The following is a 22546-nucleotide window of genomic DNA, read 5'->3' on the forward strand; positions in this document are numbered from 1 at the left end:
CCTATATAAACAGCCCTTGCCGCACCATTTAGACCACCACCCCTTCACACAACATTCATACATTCCTTCAAAAATCAACCCTTTGCCGTGACCTTGCAACCAACCATCCATCATTCCCCTACTTCCACACCTCCATCCCAACCTCCATACACCACCATCATCCCTTGCCGCACCACCATACATACCTAAATCCATCCAAAACCCAGAAAATTATCCACAACACCACCCTAGACCTTGTGCCGTGACTTAGCAAGGAGGAGGAGAAGGAAGACCAAGCCTTGGGCGTTTGTGCATTCGAGTTGGAGTGTTGGACGTTTCTAGGTGTAATCTATCTTTTATTTTTAATGTTTAATTCTATGTTGCTTTGTTTTGTCATGAACATGAGAGGCTAAACTCGTTTTAGCCTAGGGATGCTTTGAAACCATGATTACGTTTATAATATGAGTTGATAAATTCCAGTTGTGATTTCATAAATTGCGAATGCAATTTACTTAACCGTTTGATGGATAACTTATTCTTGTATGTTTATTAGGGAGGCCTACTTAATTTGCATGCTTGAATTTGGGGCTAGAATATAAGGGTGTTTCACATAATCGTCACAAACTTATATATTCACAAGTAGTTAAGGTTGTTTTCACAATCATGTTAAGTAAATTCCTAGCATGCGTATCATGATGTCATAGTTACAAGTGCTTTGTCAATACTTATGATTTCCATTGAACGTAATGATCTTTGACCGTATCTCTATTATGATGTCATGTAGGGGACTTTTGAAGAATGCTTTGGGTTGTCGTATGATGTCATCCAATCCACTAACTTAAGGGAAATCTGAGGGTTAATTAGTGATGTCACGGTTAATCTGGGGTGTTGAGGTTCCTGGTTTATCGGAAAAGCAACTGGAAATCAATTTATGTTTGAAAGTATCATGTGTGGAGAAGTATCCCTTGGCTATCCCATCATCCATTAGTTTTTCTTAAATTCGTCCAAAATCTGTTTTAAAGTTTTAAGTTACTTGTTTTCTTTTAAATTCGTCCAAAATCAAAACCCCTTTTCTTACTTGTTCCAAATCTGTCCAAAAGAGTCTTTTTGAGTCGTTAGAGTCAAAACCAAGTGTATTTTCGTCCAAATTAAGTCTTAGAGTCTAAATTGAGTCTTTTTGGTTGTTTTGAGTTGTTTTGAGTCTTTAAAAGTTTGTTTTTGGTCATACAAGTTAGTAAGAGTCTTGTGAGTTTATTTAAAGTGTTTTAAAGCATATTTTAACATCTTTGAGTCAATTTTCATTAGATTAGCACCCTCCTAATCCCCGGCCTAGAACGATCCCTACTTATAGCTATACTACAATTGTCAAAAAGAGGGTTTAATTTGAGTGCTATCTTATTTCACATCAAATTTTTGGCGCCGTTGCCGGGGATTAGCAAGTTTACTAATCCCCCGTTGTTTCTTTTTGTTTTCTTTTTGTTTTAGCTACTGACCTAGTTTCTTTTCTTGTTTGTAGGTACTAGTTTATGACTTGTAGTTCTCAACCTATAAGTGCAAACATCTTGGATTTTGACGACGATTTTGAGCGCACTTTGAGGAAGAAGAAGAAGAACCCAGAACTTCACCCAACAAGTTCTAGTTCGGCTTCCAATCTTGAGGAGGAAGGAGAACCCACGGCAAGGGAGGAAGAAGAGGTCCGCACCATGGCAGCGGACAATCGTACAATCAAGGAGCTTTCCGCTTCGGGAATGGACAATGTCGCACCCGTGTGCATCCAATACCCAAGGGCGGCTCAAGACAAGACCGACGAATTTGAATTGAAGTCAAGTTTGTTGCACCACATTCCAAAGTTCCATGGACTGTCCATGGAGGATCCCAACAAGCATTTGAAAGAGTTCGAGGTGGTATGTTCGAGCATGACTCCAATCAACGTTGATGGTAGTATTTTGAAGATGAAGGCTTTCCCGTTCTCACTATTGGAGAAGGCCAAAGATTGGTTATACGAGCTAGCACCCGGAACGGTCACTTCTTGGGAGAGCATGAAGAGGGCGTTTCTTGAAAAGTTCTTTCCTACTTCAAGAGTCATTCTCTTGAGAAAGAAGATTAGCGGAATTCAACAAAGTCAAGGGGAGTCTTTTCCAACATACTACGAGCGTTTTAAAACCCTTGTTGCATCATGTCCTCAACATCAAATGAAGGAGGAGCTTCTACTTCAATACTTTTATGAAGGTGTTCTTCCCATTGAAAGGCAAATGCTTGATGCTTCGGCGGGAGGAGCATTGGTGGATAAAACCCCTATGGCAGCCAAGAACCTCATTGCGAACCGGGCTCTCAATGCACAACAATACGAAGGAATTGGGCAAAGGGACCCCCCACGGCAACAAGTGAATGAGGTAAGTTCTCAATCCGACATTCAAACTCAATTAGCTAATCTTACTTCTCTTGTGTCTCAGATGGCCGAAGGAATGAAGATCCAAAGTCCAATTGTTTGTGGCGTATGTTCTATTCAAGGTCATCCTTCGGAAAAGTGCCCTCAATTGATTGAGAATGGGGGATGGGAGAGTGCAAACGCCATTGGATTTCCAAGCCAAAATCAGCCAAGGAATGATCCATATTCCAATACATACAATCCGGGTTGGAGAGACCATCCAAATTTCAAATGGAGGGAGCCCCAACAACCTTACCAACAAGGAGGCTTTAGGCAGCAACCCCCGGGGTTTTACACCAAAACCCACGGCCAAGAAGCATCACAATCCCAATCTGCCCAAAACCATCAAGGTATGTCTTTGGACAATGATACAATTCTTAAGTTACTTACCAATTTGTCTCAGGGGCTAGAGAATCAAAACAAAGCATTGCAAAATCAAGAAAGGGCGCTGCAAAACCAAGACAAAAGGGTGGACCACTTAGAGAAACAAATAGGGCAGATTGCGGAGTTTGTGGGACAATTCCGAGACCAAGGCAAGCTTCCAAGTTCAACCATTGTAAATCCAAAGGGAGGGTTCGAATCTGCCAAAGCAATCACTTTGAGGAGTGGAAAAGAAGTTGGCACCACATCCACACCACCCAAAACAAGTCCTAATGAAGACGAGACGTTGCAACATGAAGAGGAGGCTGCAAGCAAGCCCACGGCAAGGACACAATCCCCTTTGCCGCAAGCACCTAAGGACACTACTTCATCCAATGCATCCCATTCGGCCACCAAAAGTAAGTTGGGTTCAAATTCGATTAATTCTAACCCCGTTCCACAAAATGTGCCCTTTCCTGGCAGGTTTATGCAATCTAAGACAGAGGAGGATGAAAAAGACATCCTGGAGACGTTTAGGAAGGTGCATGTCAATATCCCGCTCCTAGATGCAATAAAGCAAATTCCGAAGTACGCTAAGTTTTTGAGGAAGATTTGTACAACAAGGAAACGGATTCGGGAGAAGGAGGTGGTACATGTAAGTGAGAATGTCTCTGCAATGTTGCAAAGAAAGCTGCCACCTAAATGCAAAGATCCAGGTAGTTTCACTATCCCTTGTGTAATTGGTAATACAAGGTTCGAACATGCTATGCTAGATTTAGGTGCATCAATTAATGTCATGCCATACTCTGTTTATGCATCTATGAATCTAGGAGAGCTTAAAAATGATGGTGTTATTATTCAATTAGCCGATCGATCTAATGCATACCTGAGAGGAGTTTTGGAAGATGTTTTGGTACAGGTAGACCACTTGATTTTTCCTGCAGATTTCTATGTGCTTGACATGGAGGATTCAACCCACTCTCCACCATCGCCACTCTTACTTGGACGACCTTTCATGAAAACAGCCCATACCAAGATTGACGTGGCCAAGGGAGCCTTAACTATGGAGTTTGGTGGTGATACGATTAACTTTAAAGTTTCTGAATACATAGAGAATCCTAATGATGTTCGTTCTTGTTTTGCCATTGGTACAATTAAAAATATAGGGCAGGAACGTTCAACACCAATCAAGAAGGATGCGTCTAGAACCACCATCGAGGAAGGAATTGAAGGAGAGCACAAGGAGCACGCCACTACCCTACAAACACCCAATCTGGCCGTACCTAAGGATAAAATTGGCGAGATGGTGGCTGCCCTAGGGGCATTGCCACAACATCCTAGTAAGTCTCCAATCCCAATTCCAATTCCCATTTCAACTAATAGGTTGTTACCTTCTTTGGTGCAGGTTCCAAATCGATTTCAAGGTGGTGGGAGCGTTTACATGGACTATAGGAACCAAAACACCACAATCAGGGACGATCATTCTCCCCTCCCATTCATTGAGCCATACTATGAGAACTTTGAAGAGCATGTCGTGGATGGTGCAAGCTTCCATGCCGTGGGCTCCCAGTGAGGATAAGAAGAATATTCGTCTGGCTGCACGACGTTAAAGAAAGCGCTTCTTGGGAGGCAACCCATGCATTCAACGAGAGAGGATGTGGGCAATTCACCAATTCAAGCTACAAAATCAGATTTGCGTTCCTCAATCTCTATCTCGTTATTATTTTTATTTTGTCATGTTAGTTCGTTTATATTGTTTGTTTGGATGTGAGTCTTTGTGTGAAACATTGAGGACAATGTTTGATTTAAGTGTGGGGGGGTAAACAAAGTGTTTTTCATGCAAATTCGTGGGATTTTATTACCCATCATTTCTAAAGTTGTTTCACACTGTTTCACACTGTTTTTAGAGTGTTTTGAAGTGTTTTTATGTCTTTTGATAAGAAAATCCGAAAATTTACAAAAAAATTACAAAATAGTTTTGAAAAACCCAAAAAGAGTTGTTTTTAAGTTGTTTTTGTGTGGTTGTTTGTGTCTTAAGTCACCTTCCAACACAATGATGAGGATTTGGTTTTTAATTGCATGACTATTAAAGAATGTTGTAAACATGGCTGGAAGTTGATTTATGCTTTAGTATATGCTTGGTTATGGTTATAACTTATGAATTCACATGTAATTACAAAGAGAAAATCAGTTTTTGTAACATGCTTGAAGGAAGAAACTCAAACTAACGCTACATCCTTGAGAGACTTGAGCCTATAACGTTCTTTGGAGAGTATAATCTGTGATTTCTTGTTTTCTAAAGTCGTTGCATGATCTCACCATTCTTTGCTTGGTTGCTATTTAGAATGCATTTCATTATAGTTCCAAATACTAGAACTCATGCCCATTTCATTCAAAGCGTGGTATTGATTGCATAACATACAATAAGATGAAGTTGTCAGTCAAGCCAAAGCCAAAAAGCCTATCCCTTTTCATATGTATTGTAGGATTAACCCTCTTGAGCCTTTTCAAAGCCTATTTTCGTTGTTAGCCACATTATCCTCACCTAGCCTAGATTAGGACTTTCCATACCTTGGTTCTTAAAGGATAGTGAAGCACGACTTAGAGTGAACTCCTTTGGTCAATATATGGTGGAAAACGAGTGTGGGGGAAGATGATAGGGCACGAAAAAAAAAAGGAAAAAAAAAAAAAAAAAAAAAAAAGAAAAGAAGAGAAATTCGTAGAAAAAATCAAAAGAAAATAGAAAAGTGTTCAAAAGAAAGAAAAGGAGTTGAAAAATAAGTGAGAATGAACTCACACTTGGTTGTTGAAGGAAGGGTCCAAAAGAGTGAATTTGACCCTAAATGTTGCATGAATCTTCCCTTGTGTTTAAAAGTTGGTTTTTGCCATTAGAAGTGAGTTTAAGTGTCAAATTCATTACTTTGCTTACTATTGCTTTAAGAACTTTTGTTTATCCTTACCTTTCTTTGTTAGCCAATACCTTAGCCTCGTTACAACCCTCAACTTCGATCCTGATGTTATGTGTTCAATATGTGGAGTTTGAATTTGGTATGAGCATATTGACGTGAGAATTATACGCACACAAATTAAACCCTCTTTTTATCAATTGTAGTGAAGAATGTAAGTAGGGATCGTTCTGGACCGGGGATTAGGAGGGATTGTTAATCACTTGGATTTGACTCAAAAACGTAAAAACACAATATAAAACACCAAACTAGACCCAAAGAATGCAAAACTAAAGTTTAAAACACTAAGACAAACCAAAAGACTCAAAACAGCAAGAAAACACTCAAAACTGCCTTAAAACTACTTTCTGAGCAGTTTTGAGCACTAAAGAAGAATTTGGACGAAAATAGTTATAACTTGACTCAAGATACTTTAAAAACACAAACTAAATTGATTTCTAACTAATTTGACACTCCAAGTAAAGGGGGATTTTGATTTTGACGAATTTGAAAACAAAACTTAAAACTTTGTAAAACGAACAGATTTTAAAACGAATTTGGATTTAATGAATGGAATGAAGGCTAGCTAAGGGGTTCATCTCCACACATGCCATACTTGCACACAAAACGATTTCTAATTGCTTTTCAATAAACCATGAATTCTCAACGCCCCAGATTAACCGTGAATTGCACTAATTAACCCTCAGATTTTCCTAACGTTATTGAATTGGATGATTGCATACGACAACCCAAAGCATTCCCCACAAGTTCCCTACATGAATTGCATAATAGAGATACAAGCAAGAATCATTAAGTTCTTTGAAAACCATAAGCATTGACGAAGCACTCGTTACTATGAATTGCATGAAACTTATGCCAAGAATTTACTTAACGCAATTGAGATCATCAACTTTTACTACTTGTGAATATAAGTTTGTAACGATTAGGCGAAACTTCCTTATATCCTAGCATTAGATTTATGCATGATAATTAAGCGTGCACTCTCAACCAACACACACAATTCAGTTTAATTCAAATAGATAAGTAAATTGAATTCACAACTTATGAAACGCAATTAGAGGTAATCAAATCATATAGCAAGCATGATCATGGTTTCGAATCCCCCCCTAGCCAAGGGGGGGTTTAGTTCCTCATACGTACAAGACAAAGAAAAGTAAATTTAACCATTGAAATTAAAGGAGAGGAAACACCTAAAAATTCCAGCAACTCAAACTTGAATTGTATGAACGTCCAAGCCCTCTTCTCCTCCTCTTTGTTGCGGCACAAGGTCTAAGGACAGGTTTTGGGTGGTATTTGTATGGAGGAATGGATGTGTGATGGTAGGGTAGTGTTTAGGAGGGATGGGGAGTGTGGCAAGGTGGGAAAATATGGAGAATGGTGAAGGATGGCTGCGGCAAAGGGTTGGGAATGTATTTCTAGCGAATTTCTGAATGTGGAGGAGTGAATGATTGTTGTGTGAAGGGGTGTGTCTAAATGGTGCGGCAAGGGCTGTTTATATAGGCTAGTTTGGCACACTTAGTGAAGGAAAAGGATTGCCTAATCCCATTGAAAAAGGGTTAATTAAAGGCAGAAATCAAATGGGAATTGGAATAGGGATTTCGGCTAGGATTTAGGGATTCTAGAAGGTTTTGGTGCGGCATGTTTAGAGGGATGAGATAAGGTCTCTAGAAGGGATGGTTTAGGGCAGATTCCTAAAGCTAAAGGGCCTAGGATTCATGGTATTTGAGTAGAAGGAGGATTGCCATTCCTAAACCTACAAGGAATGGTGTTCTTGCGGCATTTGAGTGGATAAGGCCTCTAGAAACTAACTTAGGTGTTTAAATGTGTAATTCATTCCCTCTAATTAGCTAAGTTTAAGTCCTAACCAGATTTGGATAGGATAGAATAGGATAATGTTAGGGATAGGATAGGATAAGGTTTCTAGGATAGGATAAGATAAGGTTGGATAAGGTTCCTTGTTTCTTGCTTCTTCCTTATCTTCATTGCGTTAGGACTTCTTCCACCAGATTTGTAGCCTTTCCTAGCCCTTTTTGACTTCGATTTCGTGCATCCTCTTTGCTCCATGGTTAAGCTATCCAATCCATGCCCAAAAATGCTCCAAATAGCCTCAAAATGCACTTTCTTGCTCCCTTTGCCATTAGAACCTAAAAACATACGAAAATGTCATAAAATACTAAAACAACTATGAATTAACAACATAAATGCACGAAAACAAGCTAAGTAAGTCGCCTAAATATGCTCCTATGGAATCACTGGTTCTCATTCTAAGTAGTAGCATTCCATTCATGAGATCATATTCATGTCATTGTCGTAAATCCAGAAAATGCTTTCTTTGATATAACATATGTGAGTGTTAGTCTTCATATCTACATCAATCTTCTCACATATACCTAGTGTAGGGTGTGAAGTTAGAAAATCTATGTGAAAATAGAGTGCATTCTAGTGAGGAATTGAGGGAATTCTCTAAGGCATGTTACTACATTCAAAACATTGTTTTAATTGATTATATGTGAACTAATAATTAGTAACTATGGTTAAGTGTTTGTTGAAGTGTAAAGAAAGCTAAAAACTGTGGGAATGATGTTCATTAATGTGTCATTTTCGTTGGAAATCCCTGAGGCACATGTTGGAAGGTTTAGAATGTGTTTTGTTTGTTTTGGTTTATTTCGTTTTGCTCGAGGACTAGCAAAAGCTAAGTGTGGGGGAATTTGATAGGAGCATATTTAGGCGACTTACTTAGCTTGTTTTCGTGTATTTATGTTGTTAATTCATAGTTGTTTTAGTATTTTAAGACATTTTCGTATGTTTTTAGGTTCTAATGGCAAAGGGAGCAAGAAAGTGCATTTTGAGGCTATTTGGAGCATTTTTGGGCATGGATTGGATAGCTTAACCATGGAGCAAAGAGGATGGACGAAATTGAAGACAAGAAGAGCTAGGAAAGGCTACAAATCTGGTGGAAGAAGTTCTATTCCAATGAAGATAAGGAAGAAGCAAGAAACAAGGAACCTTATCCAACCTTATCCAACCTTATCTTAACCTATCCTAGAAACCTTATCCTATCCTAACTCTAACATTATCCTATTCTATCCTATCCAAATCAGATTGGGACTTAAACCTAGCTAATTAGGGGAAATCAATTACACATCTAAACACCTATTTCAGTTTCTAGAAGACTTATCCATACCAATGCCGCAAGACACCATTCCTTGTAGGTTTAGGAATCACAATCCTTTTCCTACTCTTATATCACATGTCCTAGGCCCTTTAGGATTAGGAATCTGCCTTAAACACAGTTTCTAAAACACCTTATCCTATCCCTACATGTTTGCCGCACCTAGCCTTCTAGAACTCCCTAATTCCTAGCCGCACTACCTATTCCAAATCCCACTTGATTTCTGCCTTGAGTTAACCCTTTTTCAATGGGATTAGGCAATCCTTCTCCTTCACTAAGTGTGCCAAACTAGCCTATATAAACAGCCCTTGCCACACCATTTAGACCACCACCCCTTCACACAACATTCATACATTCCTTCAAAAATCACCCTTTGCCGTGACCTTGCAACCAACCATCCATCATTCCCCTACTTCCACACCTCCATCCCAACCTCCATACACCACCATCATCCCTTGCCGCACCACCATACATACCTAAATCCATCCAAAACCCAGAAAATTATCCACAACACCACCCTAGACCTTGTGCCGTGACTTAGCAAGGAGGAGGAGAAGGAAGACCAAGCCTTGGGCGTTTGTGCATTCGAGTTGGAGTGTTGGACGTTTCTAGGTGTAATCTATCTTTTATTTTTAATGTTTAATTCTATGTTGCTTTGTTTTGTCATGAACATGAGAGGCTAAACTCATTTTAGCCTAGGGATGCTTTGAAACCATGATTACGTTTATAATATGAGTTGATAAATTCCAGTTGTGATTTCATAAATTGTGAATGCAATTTACTTAACCGTTTGATGGATAACTTATTCTTGTATGTTTATTAGGGAGGCCTACTTAATTTGCATGCTTGAATTTGGGGCTAGAATATAAGGATGTTTCACATAATCGTCACAAACTTATAATCACAAGTAGTTAAGGTTGTTTTCACAATCATGTTAAGTAAATTCCTAGCATGCGTATCATGATGTCATAGTTACAAGTGCTTTGTCAATACTTATGATTTCCATTGAACGTAATGATCTTTGACCGTATCTCTATTATGATGTCATGTAGGGGACGTTTGAAGAATGCTTTGGGTTGTCGTATGATGTCATCCAATCCACTAACTTAAGGGAAATCTGAGGGTTAATTAGTGATGTCACGGTTAATCTAGGGTGTTGAGGTTCATGGTTTATCGGAAAAGCAACTGGAAATCAATTTATGTTTGAAAGTATCATGTGTGGAGAAGTATCCCTTGGCTATCCCATCATCCATTAGTTTTTCTTAAATTCGTCCAAAATCTGTTTTAAAGTTTTAAGTTACTTGTTTTCTTTTAAATTCGTCCAAAATCAAAACCCCTTTTCTTACTTGTTCCCAATCTGTCCAAAAGAGTCTTTTTGAGTCGTTAGAGTCAAAACCAAGTGTATTTTCGTCCAAATTAAGTCTTAGAGCCTAAATTGAGTCTTTTTGGTTGTTTTGAGTTGTTTTGAGTCTTTAAAAGTTTGTTTTTGGTCATACAAGTTAGTAAGAGTCTTGTGAGTTTATTTAAAGTGTTTTAAAGCATATTTTAACATCTTTGAGTCAATTTTCATTAGATTAGCAATCCCTCCTAATCCCCGGCCTAGAACGATCCCTACTTATATCTATACTACAATTGTCAAAAAGAGGGTTTAATTTGAGTGCTATCTTATTTCACAACATGGAGCATGTTGTGGAAGAGGTTCCCTTGCATGCCGTGGGTTCCAAATTGGAGTGAAGATGTTCTTCGTCCGGCTTTATGACGTTAAAGCAAGCGCTATGTGGGAGGCAACCCATCCATTCAACAAAGGAAGCCCTAGGAATCCGCCAAATTCCAGATTTGCATTCCTCAAACCCTTCTCTTTGTTGTTGTTTCTATTCTGCCATGTTATGTTGTTTAGTTGCTGTTTGTGTGTTTACTTGTGTTTTGTGTGAATTTATGTTTAAAACATTGAGGACAATGTTTGATTTAAGTGTGGGGGGGGGGGGTAACTAAGTATATTTGATGCAAATTCGTGGGATTTTATCACCCATAACTTCAAGTGTTGTTCCTTGCTGTTTTAAAGTTGTTTTGGAGTGTTTTAGTGTGTTTTGTTTTATAACTCCGAAAATCACATAAAAATTTGAAAAACATGTTTTGAAAAGCCTAAAAAGAGTGTTTTGAGTCGTTTTTGTGTGTTTGTGTCTTAGGGTACCTTCCAACACAATGATGAGGATTTGGTCTTTAATTGCATGACTGTTAAAAAGAGTTATAAACATGGAGAAAAGTTTGATTTACTCTTGGTATATGCTTGGTTATGGTTATAATGTATGACTTCACATGCAATCATAAAAGAAAAATTAGTTTTTGTAACATGCTTGAAGGAAGGAACTCAAACAAACGCTACAACCTTGTGAGACTTGAGCCTAAACGTTATTTGGAGAGTTAAAATCTGTGCATTATTGTTTTCTAAAGTCGTTGCATGATCTCATTATTCTTTGCTTGGTTACTACTTAGAAGGCGTTTCATCATATAGTTCCAAATGCTAGAACTAATGCCTATTTCATTTGAAGCATATTATTGATTTGCATAACACATATTCAAGAAGAAGTTGTGTAGTGACCACCACCAAAGCCAAATTGCCGTGTATCCTACTTCATTATATGTTTAAGTTAACCCCATTGAGCCTTGTTAAGCTTACATTCTTTGTTAACCCACATCATCCTCACCTAGCCTAGATTAGGACCATCCATACCCTTATTCTTGAAGCATAGCAAAGCATGATTTGAATTGAACTCCTTTTGATTAATGTATGGCAGAAAACAAGTGTGGGGGAAGTACTTCTCATGTGAGTTAGTGTGCCATAGGCACGGGTGGAAAAGAAAAAGAAAAAAAAATTCATGGAAAAAGAAAAAGAAAAGAAAAAGTTGTGAAAAGAAATAAAAAAGAGTATGAAATAAATGAAAATAAGTTCACATGTTTATGGTAGTTGAAGAAAGGGTCCAAAATGTTGAATATGGCCCTGAGTGTTGCTTAGATCTTCCCTTTGTGTTAAAAGTTGATTTATGTGTTTTAAAGTGAATTCTAAGTCTCAATTTCATTACTTTGCTTGCTATTGCTTCGAGAATGTTTGTTATCCCTATCCTTCCATTGTTAACCAATACCCCAAGCCCCATTACAACCCTTGACTTCAATCTTGAGTGTTATGTGTTTCAATTTGTGGAGTTTGAATTTGGTATGAGCATATGGTGTCACTGGTTCTCGCGTCTAAGTAGTGGCATTCCATTCATGAGATCATATCTAAACATGCTTATGAACTCCAGAAATTGCTTTCTTTGTGATACATATATGTGAGTGTTCGTTTTCATGTTTACATCAATCTTCTCACATATAACTAGATTAGGGTGTGTAGTTAGAAAATCTGAGTGAAAATTGAGTGCATATCTTGTAAGGAATTGAGCAAAATCTCTAAGGCATGTTACTACATTCAAAACATGGTTTTAAATGCTTAATTGTGAACTAGTATGTGGTGACTATGATTAAGAATGTACTTAAGTGTGAAGATGACTAAAATCTGTGGAGATAATGAATTTTAACATGTCATGTGCATTGGAAATCCCTAAGGCAACGTTGGAAGGTTTAGATTGTCTTTTGTTTGTTTTGTTTCGTTTCATTTTATTTAGTTTGTTTGTTTTGCTCGAGGACTAGCAAAAGCTAAGTGTGGGGGAATTTGATAGGAGCATATTTATGTGACTTAATTGGCTTGTTCTCGTGCATTTACGTTGTGTTTCCTTAGTTATTTTAGTCCTTTATGCTTCTTTTGTGTGTTTTTAGGTTCACATGGCTAAGGAAGCAAAATGGTGCATTTTGGAGCAAAATTGGACTTGGAATGGATAGCTTATGTTTGGAGCAAAAGAAATGGACGAAATTGAAGATTAAATTGAGTTAGGATTCCTAATCACAAGAGGATTCCTAATCAAATGAGGAATCCTAGTCAAAGAAGGTTTCCTACTTGAAGTAGGAAAGTTAAGCCAAGGTTTCCTATTTTGGTTTAATCTTTCCTAATCCTTAAAGGCTTCATATTTCAGCAAGATCAAAGGCTCCTATCTATTCTAGGTCACAAAAACAACATCCCTTGCAACCTTAGGACAATGCCGTGTGTTTCCTTGTGTCTCCCTTCCTTGCCGTGCAAGGAAGGGCCTTGTTCCCTATTTTAAATACTTAAACACCTTCCTTTTTCATACCAATTTCAGCCATAACTCACATACCCTTTTCTATTCCAAAATTCTTGCCTAATTTCAGAAATAAAAAGCATTCCTTTTCTTACAAAACCTTGCCGTGCAAGGGAACCTTGTTTCCTTTAGTTTTAGGACATTTAAACCTTTCCTACATCACAGCCGCACCTCCCTTGACCTTTCCTCTTCCTTGCCGTGCAAGGGAGATGATTCTTTCCTATTTCCTTGCATTAAAACACATTCCTTTTGTGTTTTATCCCATTGCTGCAACTTTTAATTAGTTTCCTTTAAATTTCTGATTTGATTTCCTATTTCTAGAAGCTTTTGACTTAATTTCTGTTTACCTAAATAACCTAGGGTTTTAATTCCTGAAATCCTATAAAGAAACTTCCTTGTAGCAGCCACAAAGTGGCATTCATTCACCATTCACGCCAGAAAATCATCCCATCCCTCTAACACATCCATACTTCACCATTCTCCATATTTTTTGCCCAAAACCAACCCTTGCCGTCCCCTACATCCATCCCAAACCTAAATCCATCATTCTACATCATCCATAACCCCCTAAATTCACCAGAACCTCTTGTGTCGTAGCAAAGGAGAGGAAGAAGATTGCTTGAAGATTCTAGCTATTCAACATTGGATCGTTGGAGTATTTAGGTGTTCTCTTTCTTATATTTACAATGTATAAATCTGTTTTCCTTTGTCTTGTGAACATGAGGAACTAAGCCTTTTGGCTAGGGGGCTATTCAATACCATGATTATGCTTGCAAGATGAATTGATTACATCCAATTGTTATTTCATAAGTTGTGAATTCAATTTGCTTAACTGTTTGATTGATAACTCATTCTTGTGTGTTGATTAAGGGGGCCACTTAGTTTTTCATGCAGGGATTTGAAGCTAAAATATAAGGGAATTTCACCTAATAGTTATAACCTTATATTTGCTAGTAGTGGAGGTCGTTTATCGACGATCGCGTTAAGTGAATTCTTGGCAAAAGTTTCATGCTTTTCATAGTAACAATTGCCTCGTCAATACTTATAGTTTTCATGAAACTTAATGATCTTTGATTGTACCTTTATTGTGCTTTTCACGTAAGGGACTTTTAGAGAATGTTTTGAGTTGTTGTATGCGCATTCCCATCCAATTCAATAACTTAAGGAAAACTTGAAAGTTAAAAAAGTGCTGTTCACGGTTAACTTGGGGTATTGAGTTTCATGATTTATTGAAAGAAGCAATTGGAAATCAATTTGAATGCAAGTGTGTCATGTGTGGAGAAGAACCCTCTAGTTAGCCCATCATTCATCAATTCACCTAATTTAGTCTAAAGAATCTGTTTTCTTTGTCCTTGTCTTAATTTACTTAATTTTCGTCAAAACCAATTCCCCCATTAATTTAAAGTGTTAGATTAGTTAGAAATCAATTTAGTTGATATTTTTAAGTGTTTGGAGTCAAGTGATAACTTAATTTCGTCCAGATTTGAGTTAGTGTTCAAAACTGCCCAGAAAGTGTTTTTAAGGCAGTTTTGAGTGTTTGTTTGCTGTTTTGAGTCTTTTGGTTTGTTTTGGTGTTTTATAGTTTAGTTTTGCATTCTTTGAGTCTAGTTTAGTGTTTAAACTTTGTTTTTACGATTTTGAGTCAGTTTAGAGTGTTTAGCAATCCCTCCTAATCCCCGGTTTAAGAACGATCCCTACTTACATATCTACTACAATTGTCAACAAGAGGGTTTAATTTGTGTGTTAAGTAATTTTCGCATCAGCCACACCCCCTTAGACACCCTAGGCAGCCATCCATCCTCCAATTCATTCATCCATTCACAGCAGCCACCATTCATTCGGCAAACACATCTTGTGCCCCAAGTCCTAGGGAGAAGAAGGAGTGTCGTGGCTTCTATAGGAGGAGGAGACCTTGTGCCGCAAGAAATCTGCATCCATTGGAGACTTTGGGAGTTCTTTCTTCCCTTGTTTCGTTTCCATGTTTATTTTAATTTGCTTCTCAATTTGTATGAACATGTGTAACTAAGTTTTTCTTAGTTAGGGGTGAATTCGAAACCATGGGCATATGTTTTATATGAATTGATTTCCTCCAGATTTTGCTTCGTGAATTGTGGATGTGATTTATGATGCGAGAATTATACGCACACAAATTAAACCCTCTTTTCGTCAAATTGTAGTATATGTATAAGTAGGGATCGTTCTGGACCGGGGATTAGGAGGGATTGTTAATCACTTGGATTTGACTCAAAAACGTAAAAACAAAGTTAAAAACGTTCACAAAGACTCAAAGGACTCAAAACAAGTTCAATAGACTCAAAACTGCCTAAAAACACAAACTAGGCAGTTTCTGACCTTAAACTCAATGTTGGACGAATGGCTTGATTCAAACGTAAAAACACAATATGAAACACTATACTAGACTCAAAGAATGCAAAACTAAACTTTAAAACACTAAACCAAACCAAAAGACTCAAAACAACACAAACACACTCAAATCTGCCTAAAAACCACTTTCTGGGCAGATTTGAGCACAAACACAAATTTGGACGAATTTGTGTAACAAAATGAATCAAAACACTTAGAAACATAAACTAAGACACTTTCTAACTAAATTGGACAATAAAGTAAAGGGGAATTTAGTTTTGGACGAAATTAACTAAAATGACAGATTGTAAATTAAAGCATAAGGAAATAAAGTAAACACAAGATGAATGAATCAACAACTAATGAAATGAGATAGCACAAATAGAGATGTAGCTAGAGATTCGATTTCACCATTGCTAAGCCAAGTCCATGCTTGTTAAGTCAGATTATACTCATCCCTCTACTTATTTCTTGGGTTTGTTTCACTTAGATATGATCAGCCATATGATGTGTGGATTTGATCAAATGTCCCTAATCATGAACCTAATTGTGATGTGCAACTTTGGTTCCTAATCAAGAATATGTAGTGCATAAGAAACTTTCACAAAACCAAAGGGAACACTCGGCAGGATGTTTGCAAAACATTCCCTTCATTCATTCACATATCCACCAAGATTATGCATGATGTTTGCTTTAATCTTGGCTAAACAACCTGTGGTTAATTCAAATGATGATCAAGCACTAAAATTAACACACTAAGTCACAATTAAATCGGAGAATGAAGCAAGAAATAGATAGATTAAATGAGAATTCCGAATTAACTACATGGCAAACTTTGCAAGGCTACATCGAATCCCTAGAGGAGGATTAGTTACAATTCATGTTTGCAAAGGATTTAACATAAAAATATAAAACATGAACGAACATAGAATTAATAAGAAGAAAGAACCCTTGAAGCAAAACTGATGTAGAATCAAAGAAACACCTAAACATTCCAACAACTCAAACTTGAATTGTATGAACGTTTAGGTCCTCTTATCTTCCTCTTCGTCGTAGCACAAGGTCTAAGGGATGTTGTTGGTGTGTTGAATGGATTGGGGAATTATGGAAATGGAAGGATGATGTTTGGATTGTAAGGGAGAGTCACGGCACAAAGGGGGGTTTATGGTCTACATTTCTGCAATGGATGAAGTGTATGAATGGAATGGATGGACTTTTGTGAAGGGCATGGCCCCAAGGGACCAATTTCTGTTGTGAAATGAATTGTGCATGAATGAGAATGAATGAATGAGTATTTATAGGTGAAATGGGGGGAACATGACAGCTAGGTTGCATGTGCTAATGTTTGTGTGTGCATGTGAAATCTGGAATTGCATGTGTGTTGAATGTGAAAGCATGTGCAATGAATGTGTGGTGCAATGATGAAGGAATAATCTGAAAATTAAGGTGAATGTGCATGAGTGCATGTGAAATCTGCCAAGATGCATGTGTTATGAAGTGGATTTTCTGATTGCATGTGGAATGAATGATTTCTTGGTGAGGGGATGCATGTGTTGATTAAAGGGGAAATGACAATCTGAAATGGGATAGCATGTGGGTGGAAATGCATGTGGGTGAATGTTTAAAGTGCATGTGCAATGCTTTAAAGGATGGAATGATGGAGGAACAAGTGCATGTGAATGCATGGTGATAGCATGTGCACGGTTTTGGTTGTAATGATGGCAGATTGTGAAAACATGTGAATGCATGTGTTTGATGAATGATAAGTGGTGAATGATAAGTGATATGATATGTGATGAATGATAAGTGGTGAATGATAAGTGATATGATATGTGATGGAAGCATGTGTATGATTTTGGGAGAAAGGTGGAGATGCACGGCATAAGGGAATTGGAAAGGTTTAAATGTCCTAAAACTAAAGGGAACAAAGTTCCAACACTTTGGTCTTCAATTTCGTCCAACATTTTGGCGCCAAGCATAAGCTATCCATCCTTAGCCCAAAAGTGCTCCAAAAGTCTCCAAAATGCATCTTTTTGCTCCTTTAGCCCTTTGGACCTACAAACACACGAAAATAGCTTAAAGGACTAAAATAACTAAAGAAACATAACGTAAATGCACGAGAACAAGCCATTTAAGTCGCATGAATATGCTCCTATCAATTTACTAAATTGATTTATTGAGAACTTGTTCTTGTGTGTTCATTAAGGATGCATACTTAGTTTTCATACATGAATTTGATGCTAGGATATAAGGCAATTTCACCTAATCGTTATGAGGGCCTTCTTCCCATTGCAATCTGTCCATTTTAATTAATTTCGTCCAAATCAAGTCCCCATTTTATTAAGTGTGTTAGATTAGTTAGAAAAGTGTTTGAATCTGTCCAAGTTAGTGTTTGGAGTCTAAGTTAGTTAAATTTCGTCCAAATCACCCTTTAGAGTCTAGTTTGAGTCTATTTAAGTGTTTTGGGCTGTTTTGAGTCTTTTTAAGTTGTTTTGAGTCATATAGGTCTAGGTAAGTGTTTTAAAGTTTAATTTTATGTTTTTAAGTCAGTTTAGGGTAGATTAGCATCCCTAGTTAATCCCCGGTTAGAACGATCCCTACTTGCATATATACTACAATTGTCACAAATAGGGTTTAATTTGTGTGTCAACATAATTTTCACATCAAATTTTGGCGCCGTTGCCAGGGATTAGCAAACTTGCTAATCCCTTGTGTTTGTGTCGTGTCAAAGTGTGTCTTAAGGTCAAGAGTGTAGTGTGTTTATTTGTTCTTTCTTTTTATTTTTGTGTTTGCCGTGCTTAATCTGATTGCTTTTGTTTGTGTGCCGTGACCTATTCCTTGTTTTGTGTGTGTTTGCCGTGCTTCTAAGAGAGTTGCTGAATTCTTTTGCTTCATTGTTCTAGGTACAAGTGTATGACTCGTAGTTCTCATCCCGTTCGTGAGAATATCTTGGAGTTTGACGACGATTTTGAACAAACTTTGAGAAGGAAGAGGAAGCAACTAGAACCTAATCCACCTAGTTCTAGTTCTGAGGCCGAATCTGAAGAAGAAGAAGTGGAGGAAGAAGAACAAGTCATGGCGATGGATAATCGAACAATCAAGGAGCTTTCTGCCTCGGGATTAGATAATGCCATGCCATTGTGCATTCAATATCCTAGGGCGGTCCAAGGCAAGACCGATGAGTTCGAATTGAAGTCAAGCTTGCTGCATCATATTCCCAAGTACCATGGGCTATCCATGGAAGATCCAAACAAGCATTTGAAGGAGTTTGAAGTTGTATGCTCAAGCATGACACCCATTAACGTCGATGGGAATATTTGGAAGATGAAAGCTTTTCCATTCTCTCTTGTGGAAAAAGGCTAAGGATTGGCTTTATGAATTGGCACCCGGGACCGTTACTTCTTGGGAAAGCATGAAGAGAGCGTTCTTGGAGAAGTTCTTCCCTACTTCAAGAGTCATTCTCTTGAGGAAGAAAATTAGCGGAATCCAACAAAGTCAAGGAGAATCTTTTCCAGCGTACTATGAGCATTTTAAAGCCCTTGTTGCATCATGTCCTCAACATCAAATGAAGGAGGAGCTTCTACTTCAATACTTCTATGAGGGCCTTCTTCCCATTGAAAGGCAAATGCTCGATGCTTCGGCGGGAGGTGCATTGGTGGACAAAACTCCTATGGCAGCCAAGACCCTAATTGCAAACCGTGCTCTAAATGCACAACAATATGAAGGAATTGGGCAAAGGGACCCCCCACGGCAACAAGTGAATGAGGTAAGTGCAATTTCTGAAATTCAATCTCAATTAGCTAATCTCACTATGGTTGTGTCTCAGGTGGTCGATGGATCCAAAGTGCAAGGTGCGGCCATTTGTGGAGTGTGCTCCATTCAAGGGCATCTGATAACTCACATATTGCATGCATTTATATCTTCCATATTTGGTGTATTTGTGATGTCTTTGTATTAAACTGGTTGCATTTTACATTATTTGGTGTTAGTGTGCAGCCAAGTGTGTAATAGGATCAATTGGAAGGCAAATGAAGTAAAAACATTTCTTTTGGTAGCTGAGCATTATTCCAAATGTGGAGAGGATTCTGGGGAGTTAATTTGGAGTCCAAATGAGGAATCTAGGACTAATTTGGCTGCTGGAATTTCAGGAAAAGATGTAGAAGGAAAGTGGTTAAATTCGGCCATATTGGGTGGTTCTTAACAAGGCAAAAACGTTGGAGTCAGATTTGGTGGTTCCACACAAGGCAAGAAGGTGTAAACCTGATTTGCAAGTTGTGAGAACAAGGAAAAAAACGCTCAAAACACATGCCATATGTGGAAACACCATTTACATCAGATTTGAGCCATTTAACTCACCTTAAACACTTACCTTGTTTGCCATCCTCTCAGCCATATTTTAAAATAGTGCAAACCTGATTTGGAGGTGGAAAATAAGGGAACAAAGTTCAAAACAAATGCCATTCTCAGAAATACCTTTAAATCAGATTCTAGCCTTTTATATATCACCATCAACACTTACCTTTTATGCATCTTTTCAGCCTCTATTTAAACCAAGCGCATTAGGTATCAAGAACAACTACTTCTCTCTCAGTTTTATTCCTTCATTCCCACACCCTAGCCGCACCACCTCTGTCCATTTTCTCTCCCATTTGCAGAAACCATTCAACCCTAGCCGCTCCACCTTTGTCCATTTTCTCTCCCATTTGCAGAAACCATTCAACCCTAGCCGTTCCACCTTCATTTGCAACACACTTGGAGAGCCAACGCCAAAGGCCACCCTTAAGGGATTTCGACATCAGTTTTGCTTCAAGGGTTCTTTCTCCTTAATTTTATGTTCACTCATGTTGTATATTTTTATGTCAAACATTCTGTAAACATGAAGTGTAACTAATCTCTTTCTAGGGATTCGATGTAGCCTTGCAAAACTGCCATATTTAAGTTAGAATGCTTAGTTGATCCATCTATTTCTTGTTTCATTCTCTGATTTAATTGTGACTTTGTGTGTTGATTTTAATATTTGATCACTATTTGAATTAACCACAGGTTGTTTAACCGAGATTAGAGCATACATCATGCATATTCTTGGTGGATATGTGAATGAATGAAGGGAATGTTTTGCAAACAACCTGCCGATTGTTTCCTTTGGTTTTATGAAAGTTTCTTGTGCGTGACACATTCTTGATTAGGAACCAAAATTGCACATCACAATTAGGTTCAAGATTAGGAACATTTGATCAAATTCACACATCATATGGTTGATCATATCTAAGTGAAACAAACTCAAGAAATAGGTAGATGGCTGAGTATGAACTGACTTAACACATATGGACTTGGTTTAGCAATGGTGAAATCGAATCCCTAGCTTCATCTCCATTGGTGCTACCTCATTTTATTATTTGTTGAATCATTTTCTTGTGTTTACTTTATTTTCTTATGCTTTCAAGTTACAACAACAAATCTGTCTAAATGTATTAGTTTTATTCTCTAATAGGGTTCTTACAGAACAAGTGGTTGTAAAGGTCCAATTAGTCCCTGTGGATTCGACACCCTTACTTGTACCATTATACTAAACATATTTTAGCACTAGGAAGGAACACAACAACAAAAATGGCGCCGTTGCCGGGGACTGATTTTAGTCCCTTATAATTGCTTGTTTTGATTTTAAACCTTGTTCTTTTCATTTTAAGTAGATTTCCGAATTTTATTTAAACTTGTTTTATCTTGTTTCAGGTAGTATATGTCCAATAGACTAGCTGAATTAGGCCAAAGAATTGAACGGTTAAAGGGCAACACTTTGGAAAGCTTTGTGCCAACAAGTTCCTCCATTGTCCGTGAAGAAGAGGAAGAGAATTCGTCTAGTTCACCAAGTGAAGGATCTGAGCACTTTAATTGGGAAAGAGAAGAAGAGATGGCGGGCAACCAGGATGATCTTCGAGCTTTGGAGGATTATGCTCAACCAATCATACCAAATTCACCTTCATGCATCTTGCTGCCCACAGAAGCTAGAAACTATGATCTTAAATCTTCACATTTCCATATGCTTCCTTCTTTTTATGGCTTACCTAATGAAGATCCTTTAGCTCATATTAAAGAATTTTACAATGTTGTGAGTGGTTTACCTTTGCAGGGAGTAAGTGAAGCAAATCTGAGGATGAGAGTGTTTCCTTACACCTTGAAAGATAGGGCCAAGAGTTGGTTGATGACTCTAGTACCTGGTTCCCTCACCATGTGGGATGCCGTGGCTAAGAAGTTTTTGGAGAAGTTCTTTTCCACTCAAAAGACAGCCACATTAAGGGGACAAATCTTCAACTTCAAACAAGATGATGGAGAACCTTTCAATGAGTGTTGGGAGCGTTTTAAAGGCCTTTTGTTGCAATGTCCACACCATGGGTTACCTCTTTACTTACAAATGCAAATTTTCTATGATGGACTAACCCAAACATGTCAATCACCTGTTGATAATGCAGCAGGTGGAGCTTTGAAGAAAAAGAATGCTCAAGAGTCATATAACATTTATGAGATGTTGGGAGCTAATGCTCAACACAAAGATTTAAGGGGTAAGAGAGTTGGAGTATATGAAACAAGTTCTAATCATGATCTTGTTTTGCAGGTAGCTAACCTAGAAAAGAAGCTTGAATCTGTGCTTAACATGGTGCCAAAAGCCAATGAAGTGTGTGCCATTTGTGACATTCCAAGCCGCCCTACTCATCAATGTCCATCTAGGGAGGCTTATCCCGAGTTTGTCCAAGAGCAAGTGAACCTCATGAATTCTTACAATCAAAGGCCAAGGAATGATGTGTATTCCAATACATATAACTCAAGTTGGAGAGATCATCCCAACCTTTCATGGAAGAACAACAATCAATTCCAAAACTTTCAACCAAAACCTGCCCCTACACTTGAGGATACGGTTAAGTTGTTAGCCCAAAATACCTTGCAATTCCAACAAACCACAAATAGCACTCTCCAACAACATTCCGTGGCTTTAACCAAAATGGAGACACAATTGGGGCAGATTGCAGATGCCTTGAACCAAAGAGAGGTTGGAAAGTTTCCAAGCCAACCCGTG

General features: G+C 38.0%; 1 non-coding gene across 1 annotated transcript; it reads right to left on the reverse strand.

Moving 5' to 3' along the window:
* Positions 1-21759: 21759 nt before the first annotated feature.
* Positions 21760-21870, reverse strand: LOC148699345 (small nucleolar RNA R71). Its single transcript, XR_015966580.1, has one exon. It is a non-coding gene; the product is annotated as a small nucleolar RNA R71 (small nucleolar RNA).
* Positions 21871-22546: the final 676 nt, after the last annotated feature.

The sequence above is a fragment of the Pyrus communis genome, chromosome 1 (genome assembly GCF_041283825.1).
Source record: "Pyrus communis isolate YQ-2024b chromosome 1, ASM4128382v1, whole genome shotgun sequence".
Taxonomy (NCBI): domain Eukaryota; kingdom Viridiplantae; phylum Streptophyta; class Magnoliopsida; order Rosales; family Rosaceae; genus Pyrus; species Pyrus communis.